At 41.5% G+C, this 13,488-nt stretch overlaps 1 protein-coding gene across 3 annotated transcripts in view; it reads left to right on the top strand.

Moving 5' to 3' along the window:
- Nucleotides 1-13,488, top strand: part of LOC126919370 (protein madd-4-like) — a 243,243-nt gene that overhangs the window by 1,198 nt on the left and 228,557 nt on the right. The window lies entirely within an intron of this gene.

Below are 13,488 nucleotides of genomic sequence, written 5' to 3' on the forward strand. Positions count from 1 at the left end.
ATGGGCGAGCTGGTCCTTTCGCCTTCTTGTCTATCGCTATTTTCTCTCTTTCTCTATCGTCCCGTGGTCCGAGAACGGCGAAATTAACGAAGTGGCCACGTGACTTTCTTGACTCGAGGGCGAATGAGGTCAGTCGGTGCACGCGACCCGCACAATGTCCATTTCGAGACCTTTCGAGGCTTAAGGGTTCCATCCGGAAGTTTTACGAATGGAATTCAAGTTTTTCGTCGGCCACCTGAGACCTCTGGCGGGTCAGTCCGCCTCTTCGCTTCTGTTCATCAACTTTTAAATGGCCACTTGGAAAATTCATTCGAGTCGACAAAGAGCTCCAATGTCACCACCCTACTTCCGATCCTATTAATAACGTTTAACGAGCGTTAATTAGTCTGATGAAAGCATGCGTGAAATTTCATATATTCCTATGCTATTTCAATGTCGCAAAATTTCAAGGTACGTGATACATTTGCGGTCAAAATGCCATTCGGGCCAAAATGTAGGTTATAGGGAAATACGAATTTAAAAGTCACGTAGACACGAACTTTGCAACCTGGTTCCGTAACATTTAGGTCGCTAGTAACATGTACGTACTTGGAATCGCGACAAGAGGATAATAATCGAAGGTTTGAATCAAAGTGATGATCAAACTAGTTTAAACCAATCTTATTGATTAATAAATCTCAACACCAAGCCCTTTTTTCAATATTACCCTTCATGTTGCGCACGACACAAATTTTTATCAAGTTTGCTTTTAAATACGACGCAACCTCGTGTAGATTGAATTTACGATATAAAGTATGTACGTTAAACAAATATTACGTGTTGTCAAACCGTCACAGTGATATTGAGGAAAGCCGCTTGTGTCCTAATTAATACCTCCGTTAATGTCGAGAAGTTAGCAACGAGCGCGTTGGATTTCGCATCAACGGATTCCTAGTTAGTCGTAACTGCATCCTCAGTTTCTGAAGAAAGTTATATACCTTTCGGATCGTATTGTACGAATTTCGGGCCATTGCTGTTTGTTGCTGCAGAAACTTGGTCGGAACTTACGAGCGGAGCTTCTCCACGTACAATAAGACGGAACGGATGAAAGAGGGGAGAGAGTGGTTCTAGAGCTTGTGCAGCTCCTATACCCCGTTTCAAAGGAGCCTCCCTGAAAAGAATTCGCGAACGTGCAGATATTCCGACATATGGCCGTCCCTTGGACCCCCGTTTCACCGATGACTTTGATTTTCCAAACAGAACGCTCGAATTCCCGCGTTTATCCATCGAAACTTTCAAACGTATCGATTTTTCCCACGAGATTCGTATTTTTAACGCGATCTTCTATGGATTTCGCATCTTTGTGAATCGTGTCTGTTCGAAATGCGACTTGAATCGCGAATGCAAATATATGACAGGATTGTTAACTGTAATAAGAATTTAAATAATTATGTACGTAATATTTGGCATTGTTTGATAAAAATATTTGAATATAATAAATATTTTTGCAAATAATGGATAGATTTATCTACCATTCTCGATAAACGTTCTCAAAAGAAATCGTAATTAGAAAGGAATCTAAGAAGGAAATGATCGATTTCGTTTTATTTGTTTTCCGTTTGATTGCTTAAAAAGTTGTTCCGTCGGTTCGATATTATATTATACAATATTATATTTCAAAGACCTGCACCCGGTTATGGTACGACGCTGGGGTTGTTTGCAACACAGGAGAGGAAAAACTGTGAAAACGACGCGAGACAAGCGGCGAGATAAAGAAATTTTGACGCGGCGATTTCTCTTCATTTACTCTTCTTACCGGCTCTACCCTGTAAATTGCGCTCCATGTAATGCACTACGTGAACGTCGAAATTTACATTTTTTCTGACTTTAACCCGTAAGGATGCCGAAATCGGCAGCACGAAGACGCGACTCGACACGGTAAAATTTCCATTTCTACGACAGAGCATAGTAAACTCTCGTGACGAGGCTTATCGTATTTCCGTTCTGGTCCCTTGTTTTAAAACTGCATGAATATTTCACGAACGGTTCAATCTTTCCACCTAGGTGTCGCCAAGACGGTACCTGCTCGCCTCGAAAAATATCCGACCCTGTCATGAGTTTTCCTTGTCGAACGAGCAGAAGGTAATAGACCATAATCTCGAAGCACAATGACGAGATCTCTGTTGCTCGTGTCGTGGAATTTTCTCACCTTCTGCTAAAAGAAGCTTAGGAATCGGCTACACTGGCCGACAGAAGTCTTCTTTATTGCTTGGCTGATTTTGCGTGGCCCACCCTTGTAGACATGGTCGCCGTAAGGAAACGTTACGACGTTCCGACACGCTTTCTTTCTTCATTCTGAACTTCATTTCTGTCTCTTTCGTTGGTGTATACCTGGTCGAAAGGACTCGGACGAAAGGATGGCATCACAGACAATAGCTTTGAAATCAAGACGAGCCAATCGGCCGCAAACACCCGCAAACGGCAAATAAAAGTTGGTAGGTGTGAACGAGACGAACAGATAATGGAAGCGTGAAAGCAGATAAGTCGAAGGGCGAATCGAGATTATGGAAAAAAGTTTCCAGCGTTTGTCGTGTTAATGACGACGCCACTCTACGCCCGCTTTCACTCGTGATAATGTTCGCGATTTCTCCTATACCGCATTAATACTTGACGCGAAATTATTTTTGTCTATCGTGCACAAGCAATTATACAGTGAATAGAGTGATACGTGCACGTTTCTTTCATAGGTCTATTAATAAGAGGATAGAAAGAAAGAAAGAAACAGAAAGGAATGGAAGTTACACGAGAGCTTCGTTTATTTCACCGATATTCCACTAGAAAACGGAGCTATTCTCGTATTGCATGAAATATTCGACTATTCTTTGGGAATGCGGAGGTGACCATCTTGCGGCTATTTACGAGACCGAAATGATTCACGAGGTAGCGGGGAAACGATGCTTGCGGACCGGTTATACTGATTCAGTTTATTGGGGATATTGCTGTGATTCAGCAATGAGAACCAGCGGAACAAACAACTATATTTACGTAGATTTCGTCTTGTTTTTTAAATTCTTTTTCTCACAATTCATCCTAAATTCGTCCATTCGTTCTAAAGATACTAACTTCTTTAAACGTTTGTATTTATTTGTCATCGTGGTCATTAAAAATATTTTTAACTCAATTTTCATACTCAAATCGACAAGTAAACTAGATAAATAATAGCGAAATTATATAAATTGTTTCGAAAAGAGTTTGTGAACCTGGCTACGAACCACAATAACCGTAGATTCTTACCTTAGATTATTCAAGTATTTACGTTCATACGTCATTTCTACCTTTCGTACAAATATTTTACTCCTTATTAAAATGTAGATAAGCAAATCCCGCGAATGGTAGTCGAATTATATAATCTCGAAAAGAGTTTGTACACTTGCATACAAAGCACAACAACGGTACAATCGACCGAACAGAATGCGCCAGTTTCTCTGACAGTTTTTAGACAATTTGTCGCGGTCTATGATACAGCTTGTTGGCCAGGTGATGTACATCGGCTTTTGGCAGAACGTTGTCGGTCAGCGACGATCTCGCGCTTTGTCCCCGGAACTCGGACAAATTTGGCCACGTTCGTTTTCTAACGAGTTGGAACGTTCAAGTCCACGAGCGGAATTACAAACGAACGAAGCTGGTAGCCGAGCACTTTGTCTCTTTCTCTATTCGCAACTTGTTGTCTCTTACCTATCGAAACGTCATTTGAAACGTGGTATGTAATTAGAGGTTCGTCGATGAGCATCGGCGATATTACCGTCCGATATCAGATATTCGTGGCGGAGAATCGAGATACGCAGCGTGCTTGTGTTCCTCGCCAGTATCACTTGCGTCGATCGAACTGCTGCCATTATCCAGCAATCTTTGTTTCGTTCGAAACTTGTCAAGTTTTCAAATGATTCGAATTCTCTTCGTTTGCGACGGCTCCAAATTTTTCCATTATTTATACTTCAACGACAAAGTAATTTGAATAAGATTAAGCAAATAACGTACGGATGATAATGGAAGCATATTCATTAAATATTCCTCTTAATACGTTGACTAATTTAAAAGATATGATTCGAATAAAATCGTTGTTCACGGTAAAAGCGATTTGTAATTTGCGAGGCCTCGTTGGATCGTTTATCACCGACCTAATTTATACAAAGTTATTAACACTGATAATTCGTGATTTGTTACTTCTACTTGTATTATTATTACCTCCATCGATCAAATTATGGACATTGTACTTACATCAACTCTTGTCACGGTGAATTTAAAATTCGTACATTATTCAAACGATGCAAATCCTTTTCATTTATTCAACATTTATCGGAACATAAAGTGTTTCGTTATTAAAAGTAAAATACGTATTTTATATACGTAACAGTGCCTGGATAAAGATTTTAGATAGCCAATTAAATTATTTCAAACGAAAACGTATGACCAAATGAAAGTTGGCGAATGCCGTCGTCCATTTCCAGCACAATCTGGCAAATTACACGGTGCCGGTCATTCAAGCCAGGAATAACCGTATTTCGTGGAAAGCTGATTGGCGGTTTCTAATTAACGAGTTGTTTCTGACAATTGAAATCGGGATTATCGACGATACAAGCGACAGCTGTGCAAAGTGAGCGTACGTCAAAGGCCTACCTAGTGACTTGTTCGCCAGTTTCTAGTTACACGGTCGCCCATGGGAAATCTCGCCGAGCATCTCCTGCAGTCTCTGTAGTCGCTCGCGAGGCATAAGGAAACATTCTATAGACGTGTCTCTGCCAGCGACTTGTGCACCGAGAGATCGCTAATGGCTGCGAGAATTTCTACGAGAAGTCTCCTCGGACCAGGCCTGTCCCTCCTCCATCTGGTTTGCGTGGCGAACACCCAATGTATTCCGGTCTCGTGTCCTAGTCGATCGAGTCCTTTGATTAAATTTTCTCGATACCCACAGGTAATTTTCTCGTACGATTACCACGATAATCAGTACGTCTGTCTATCACGATCGAATATTCATCATCTCGACGAGAAGCTTTCTCAATGAGGTGAACGAAAAAAATTTGAAAACGAAGAATATTATTATTCATCGTAATTTGATTCATGGAGTTTCGATTTTTTCGACTCTATTGGATCAATCATCTGGATAAAAAGCTTTTTCATCCTATCCATTTAGGATTCGTAGTAGTTCAACGATGGTTTTGTATTTCTCAGGTTCTTTAGAAAAAGTAGGGCAAGACCGATCAATGATTTATACTTGCAATATCACTACACTGTGAATATTTATGCAAATTCGTATATTTCGGTAAATAAAAAATGGTAAATGGAATACAAAAAGAGATTTGTTTCACCCTTTAAATCTATAAATATTGTACATATATTGCATTTCAATGTACACGTGTATCTCGTGCTTGTTGTAAATAATATTAAAATATCGAAGATATTAAATAGTTATCAACGATTACACCTTTGATCCAACTTAACTTCCTTCCGTTTTCAACTATTTTATATCAAAATATTCCTTTGTAGTTACAAAGTGACATTAAAGTATAAAGATTTGTACTTATCATGTCTTTCCCCGTAATGCAACTATCGTTACGGAGCCGTAGAATTATCGTGTAGATTCGATAGCTACGTTCCTAAATTCTGGAGCATTTTTTTCCTCTGGCGGTATCGCGCACACGAACGACGCATCGATACATCGATATCGGGCTGACCTTGTTCTTCTGTTCGATCTTATCGGAGCTGCTCGTTCTCTCCCTTGTGCAAATACAAATTGAAGGCGTCAAAGAATCCGGAGGCAGCATTGGCGATAAAAAATACGCTCGTTACCGTAGTCGTGGAGGCGGAGGAACGATCGTCGCGCGAACCGTTTCGTCCCTTCGATCAGTCTTTATTCGGCGGTAAGTGGGCCGTTAATGGGTCGAGGAGCGGCTCGGCCGGTCCTAGCAGCCACTTTACAGATTGCCCTCGAGTAGTAAGCTGTTAAGCCCCGGCGCTGTACAGAAAATGTTTTAAAAAGCAAACGGCAGCCTGCCTAAAAGGATTACCGGCGTGACGCGTGTGCAAGAGACGACGTTTAACCGGCGGTGGTAGCTTATCTGCCTCTTTTCCTCTCAACGCGAGCTTCACAGTGTCCCTACGCCAATCGAACAGCAGCAATAGTATTGTACATATACATCGGTAAAACGTCCAGTCGGATTCCGTTGATTACGGAATGATTTACGAATCAACGTGGACGATAACGATGCGATGCGATAGATTCTCCGTTCGTCGTAGGGTGTTGAATCGTTCGGTACCGCCGTCTGTATACTTTGTCCTCGAACTGTGATTTCAAGAATCACGGCGTTGAAAGGACCACCACCTTCTTGAATTTTCATCTCGTATACGAGAACGTTCGACCGTGTCGACGAAAGTTTCGGTTTTCGTAGAAACTTTATGAAAGAGACGTCTATCAGAAAGCTGATTAAATATGTTCTCTTTAGCTTCTTAAAGTTTTGGTATTCGTTGCTTGTAGAATCAACCCGAACCTTGCAAAATCGAATCGCGTGTAATTTCACGCAAAGAGATTATAGTCGAGAATTCACGGATCAAGACACGAACGCGCACACAATGAACGTGGATGGGCGTAACAGTAAAAGAAGCATATCGATGTATCCAACTTTGTGACCGGTTTACGTGCCAAAGAAGCACAATGCTTTTTCTCGGTAATAGCTTCTCCCGCGTTTTATGGATTCTCTAGCGGCAATCGATATGAACAAGACGTTTCGGATGACGTGGCCCAAGTCTCGTCCAGCGAGCCAGAGAGCGTTTGTATTACCTAAGCTCCCTTCATCATTCGGAGCTGATAATGGCCCAGTATCGTCGGCATATTCTGTATATCGTATCCTCGATTCCTTGCGATCGGTTCGCCAGTCGATAATTCCGCGTCTGCCATATACGATGGACGTTTCCCTTAAATGTTAGGTACATCTCTCCCTCTTACATACACACACACACACACACACACACACACACACACACACACACAAGCGCGCACACACATCGAGGGAGATTTTCCATCATTATACGAGGAGGAGAATGTATCGAGCGATATAATTATTTGGGACAACTTTAAGGAAATTATCGAATCGTCTGAAAAATTCGTAATGTGTTTCATAGTCGATATAATAGTGTTTTATATTTGATGAAAGTGGGAAGCATACAGCGAGACGAAATGTTAAATTCTGATTTTAGTTAGATACTAAAGGAAGGTGAGGAGAAATGTTTAAAATTAATTAATCGTAAAGGTTTCATTTTTTGACAAGACAGCGTTGGGTATCGTTGAATCTTAATAGAAATGTTCAATTCCATTTACCATAACATTGTCACGCTATCATATCAGTTCGGCTCTTATAAAACTCTTTTAATTAGGAGCCATTGAATACTCTAGGGTCTTGATGGAACTGAAGTAAAATCTACTTGAAAGAGTTCATCGATGATGACGATAAAAAGTTTTTTCAAAAAAGAACTCGTCATGTGGCAACCGGCAAAAAGTCATTAAAGGAAACGTGCAAGAAAATGCCAACTGTTTCTTACGTATTTCTTTTAACTTTCCAGACGACCAAATAATATAAATAAATTAGATTACTGTTATCACATCTTTAAATAATATTTCACAGGAATTTGGAACCTATAATCACGTTGAAAATCCATGACAGTGATTAATCTCTCGCGTGTTAAATCACAATCGTTTCCAAATCACAGGAGAAATAAAGTCGCGAGTCCTTGACGGACGTATTCGAATCTCTGGCGATCTAATGATACTCCCCTTGGCGTCGAGTATTGCGTAACAATAGACGATTTCTGCATGCATGGGTAGATTTATCGTGCGCGATTAAGCGTCGCTACTCGGTTGCCGGGCGTTCTACGATCGTCCGGCCCTGTCGCGTCGTCGGTGCGCACACGTGTCGGGAAAGCAATTACCCCGCGTAAACGTCGGGCCAGCCAACGAATCAACGTCCAAAGCGAAATTCACCCGTTGCCAGCTTCTTCCACCGTGATTGATAGTCTTATTCCGGCTTTATACACGGCTACGTTATTACGATTGTTTCACTCGTTCGTCGAAAATCAAACTCGCTCACCGTTCTCCATCGGCAGATTCCCCGCGTCTCTCTGCCTTCTAAATGCCAGTAGCTTTCGTAACGATCGGCGGTGAGTTGTAAAAATACACGGTATATTTACGGAGGGAAGTATTTCCCTGTTCCGTTTATGGACAAATGTTTGCACGCCCCGTGGAGAGAAACGTGGAGGGAAACCCCTCCGGAAAGATAGCCCCGCGGAAGAGAAATACAGAGGAAAAGGGACGTATTATGAAAATGGAATTTTCCTCGGACCCGTGCGTGGTATTCGAGCGGCTTTTAACTCGGCCTTTACTCTCGCCTTTAGTGGAAGAGTTGGAGAGGCTGGTAGAAGATTACGAAAAATCTTCGAATCTTCGGAGACTTTTGCCGGCTGCGAAATACACGTAAAATCTTTAAGGGATTGTATTCGCACGCGCGTAACGCGAGATTTCTTCGCGTTCGATAGACTGTTTCCTTCTTCTTTCTCTTCTTTTCCTCCTCATGTTTATCGTTGATCGATCCCCGAGCTGAATTTGTGCTTTTCTACTCCTTGTACGGCTGGTAACGAGGACGACGAGATTAGATATCGATTACGTCGATATCATCACGCATTGCGGATGAAACGATATTTTGTTCGGGTCCCGATGGTCGCTCAATGAGAATGGGATATCTCAAAGAACGGATAAGCAGTGACTGGTTTAAAATGGAAATACTGCCCGTACGATTACGCTGGCCCCGTTATTGTCGACACGGAACCCGTTATCGACCGTTTACCACCGTGTAATTTCCATAAGAGTACATTGTAACTCGAAAAAGTTCAATTTAATCCATTTGATTCGATCAAAGATTTTCTTGGTACGATTCGACGCGCGCGGCCACGTCCTTACTTCGATTCTTCGTACGATTACCAGCCTTCGGTTCATCAGGAATAAAATAAAAATGACGAAGAAATGGCCAACTGGTTGACTTAATTTCGAGACAGAGTAAATTACAAAGCAAATTACCGACGAAGAAACGATCATGCCACGATAGCGACGCAAGGAGAAGTCTAGTCGTGAGAAAGCGGTCGTAGAACAGCGCTCGCTTACCTACGTAACCAGTAGACCTAATCTCACGCGAGGAGGATACCTCGAGGGTGTCACGTTATGCGGACCGATACAAGCGATAAGACGCGTGTACACAAGTACGCCGAAACAGCCTTGCCGTTGTGAAAGTTCAAGGAAATGACTTCTACCAACCTGATCTCGCGCAAAGCTGCGCGAGCGTATGAACATAGTCTCGCAGTTTCTCCTTCGTATCCAGACCTTTTATCGCCAGGATGAACGTCTTTCTTATCTATCGACAGTCTCGTCGCTTCGATTGTTTCGTAGAATGTAATCGTTCCATCCTTTATATAATCCCATTTTTTTAAGCAACCGTGTTTTGAGAATTTTCGGGATTCGTGATGCGATAGCCTTCTTACGTTCGTCGTTCTTAATCCATCGTCTTCTTACGCTCGTTATCAAAATTCATCATTATCATATCGTAGTATCGTATAAATACGTTTCCTCTTCTGACTTTTGTCGTTAATGTGATCTTGTTCTGTTAGATAGGCACAGTAATCTATATCGGTATAAAAGATGCCCAGAATTCCTTCTAATTAAGAAACTTAATTAGACCTGTTAACCAGATCAATGCAATTAAAAATTAATAGAAAGAAATCAATTTGAAAGAGAGCGATTCTGATACTTAATTCTTAGCGAAAATGAAACAATCTGTTAAAAAAAGACAAATGTGACGAGATAACTTGTCTCCACCAATTAACAACAGATCAACTGCACGATATCAACAGATCAGACAGCACTGTAACGTATCTTGCGATCAAGTAATATACTGCCTCTCTCATGGTTATGGATCGGAGGATAGTGGATTGGTTATTTAAAGTATAGAAAATCATAAAAACTTGGTCACGTAGAGATTAGTAACAAGACCCGAAAGAAATGTACTTTGCCCTCGTTCCTTCAGCTTTTATCTTTTTCTCTTCGTTCCGCCGCAACTTTGCACTAATTTCACGATATCAAAGCGTCGATCAGTTACTACGTAATAACACTAAGAGTTGGTTAAGGAGAAAGGAGAAAGAGATTACGTTGTTAAAGCAGAGGGATTTCGCGAGAGTTCTACTGAAACCGAGAATATTCAATGACGGCAACCTCGTCGTCGTACCGACGTTCCGTTTAACTCTCTACAAGCGTGCGTGCTGTTCCTTGCCGTCGTATAGTCATTTCTAACTGGACCGCGCCAGTTTACAGATAATTTTGACATTGCGTACTTCAACTACGCAAATGATTGCCCGGAAAAGCATAATTAACAGGCAAAGGTTCGATGGAAAAGGTTCCGAGCTATGAATAGAATTACGCTATAAAATCGAGATTTCACGAGCGTGTTATACAGTAGCAGCCAAGTAGGCACGAATACCCTATCGGCGATGTCGTTACTCCGCCATTCTCCGTTGGATTCTCCGATATTACGATTTTGCTCGATTTTGTTCGTTTCCTGTCTCTAGTTGGAAATTGACACGGTGTTGTACGAGTTACTTTGATATTTCTGTAAAAAATAACATGTTGCTAATTTTCCGACTGAGTATCCAATTAATCAAAGATACGGATCGATTCAAGAAACATAAAGGTCTGAGGAAAGTATGGAAAAAGCTTTGAATAACGTGGACGTTTTACGAAAATACCAATGAAGTTACACGCATACGAGCAGTTATAAGGCAGGACTGGGCTTTTACGAGCCTTTATAACTGCAGGAATTAAAATTTTTATATCGGTCGGGACGACCATTTTGCCCTCGATTGGGCGTGAAACGAAACAAATTGATTTCGTAATGGCCGCACGCCGTTCCAATTACTACAGATTCGATTTTATCGATGGAACAACGAAAAATAATCGGTCCCGTTTACAGCGTGCTTCTCTCTCTTTTATTTCTCCGTTATTCTCATCAAACGATCGTGGTTTGATCGATGCGTATCTTATCCGTGCCATTGTTGAATTTGTCCTATTCTTTCATCACTCGTCACATTCGCACGGCAATGAAAAAGTATGGAACGAGAATGGGAAAACTGTTTAAACTTGGAGCGACAAACGTAACGCGAAGGTTCGCTAACGAATCAACGATAAAATAGCACGTGTAATCGAAAACATTACACGGCCCTTTCCCGTTTTTTTACACCGCGTCAACTCGATGCCACCAACCAATTTTCCTTTTGTTTTGTGTCACGTGTTTTTTTATAAAATTAAATGTTCCATTTTCTCTCTCTTTTTTTAGTTTTGTTTATCGTCGAAGTTTATTGGAGTCGATGTCGCTGGCATTTTTCCAACAAACAATGTTGACAAACAAAGTTTACATCCCTTCCGTTCGAAATTCATTGCACTAAACATCGTAATTTCACATAGAGAAAGTACAACTGTACCTCTTTAATGGAAAAATTCGATTTGTAAAATTAATTTTCAACTTTCATCGTTTCACCTGTGGTTGTATTTTGAAACATCGTAAGATCTTGTTAAACGGAACGATTTACGCTATGGAACGAGTAATATCGCGATTACGGTCAGGTTGGTGCGCGTTTCCGTCGAATTTTACCGCGAGTTCTCGGTTTCACAAATTCCTACCGTATGTAGAAGCGTGTGCATGCTCGCAAGCGTATTGTACGCGCGCTTATACGGCTGTTTGAGCAACGTTTGTAAGGTTCAACGTGCACTTTATTAACGCTTGCCGGGTGTACGGTTCGCGTCGTCGACAATCCAGCAACCACAACGCGTTTGGTCCACGATTACAACGGCTGGCTTCATTATTATCGCGCAACTGCTCCGTGATGCGGACAAAAAGCCTTCTCCGACCTGCTATCCCCGTAGTCCTTTGAATTAATTCGATGGATCATCTTCGTTCAACGAACTCGCTCGAATCTGCACCAGCATTCGATGGAATTAATTTTGCGATAAGAAAAGAATTGGCCGTGTTCTCCAAATACGATGTGACAGTTATTTATTATTTATTAATTAAGGGGAAATTTATATGAAACGAACTTGATAGACAATGAAACGCAAAATATCGAATCGTGACAGGTAGGAAAAGGATTGTGTGTCAATTTTATCCTTCGAAAATAGATATTAAACTTCATAAAAATATGCAGCCAGCACGATTAACGCGATATCGTAAATCATTTCTGTCGATGTCATGCTCTTTTCTGTTTTATTCAACGCGAATCGCGTAATATCGATTCAGCTAGTTCAGCTAGTCAGAGTTCCGTATATACGTACGTACCTGTATCCTTCTAATTGGTTTCACGTTACTCTTTGTTCGCTCAGCCTTTGTTCGCCCAACAGTATTATACACACATTTTATCATTGCAAATTTATGCGAATTGCTATGCCGATCTTGAATAACCGCGGAAGCTTTCCATTCTATTAACAAACCATCAGGCCATAACGCGTCCTTTGAACAAAAGAAATCCATCCTGAATCGACTTATTGCCTCCAAGACAATTCCACCCCCTCGAGCGGGTAATTCATGGGATTACGCGGTCTTAGTTATGGGAAGAATAATTCAACGAGGCCGCCGAGTCTTTTGCCTTGTCTTTTGAGGGATTATGTAAATGCTCGGACTCGATTCGAATCTCGGGATTACTCGCCGAGGTATTTCGATCGCGATAATCGTCGCTAACCGTCCACCGCCTGTTTCCTAATTACCTTCAGTCATTCGTCCGCCAACCTCCTTCGACTTTTCTTCTTTCTTTTCTCGTCCTTCCTTATCTTCCTTATCTTCCATCTTGCAGAAAGGAAATTCCCTGCAACGATGCCTCGAACGACAAACGAATCCGCGAGAAATTCCGCCCCCGAAGCGACCTACGACGAAGATATTTCTCGATGGCCCGTAACGGAGCCTCCTCGACCAACAGTCGTTGCTGCTTTAAGCAGCCGATTACATGACGCAGCACGAGCACCAACGTCTACAAGCAGGTGGAAGCACGACGACACGGTATAAAATTTTTATAGAGAATGTCTGATTGAACGGTCGGTTTTACGACATTAGCAAGGGCTCGCCAGCCACCTTTTCTCCGTTCGCCACCGTTCGATTTTGAAATATATTCCGACTTCTATGATCGACGGAACGAAGAAATCTACGTTACTTGTTTAAACGAAGACCGTGAAATTTTATTTACCGGAGAACGTTAAACGTCTCAATTTTTAATCATTTTTCCTTCGCTGTTCGAAACATTTCTCGATACAACGTTGGATCTTTGCGTGTTTTTGAAAGAAGGTAGGTTGAATTTAATAGAATTCAAAATTCGACTTCAAAGTAGGGGATGGTAATTTGTTTCAATGCTTTTCCTTTTCTATGCGGCCGTGGTGAA

This window comes from Bombus affinis, chromosome 8 (genome assembly GCF_024516045.1).
Source record: "Bombus affinis isolate iyBomAffi1 chromosome 8, iyBomAffi1.2, whole genome shotgun sequence".
In the NCBI taxonomy this organism is placed as follows: Eukaryota; Metazoa; Arthropoda; class Insecta; order Hymenoptera; family Apidae; genus Bombus; species Bombus affinis.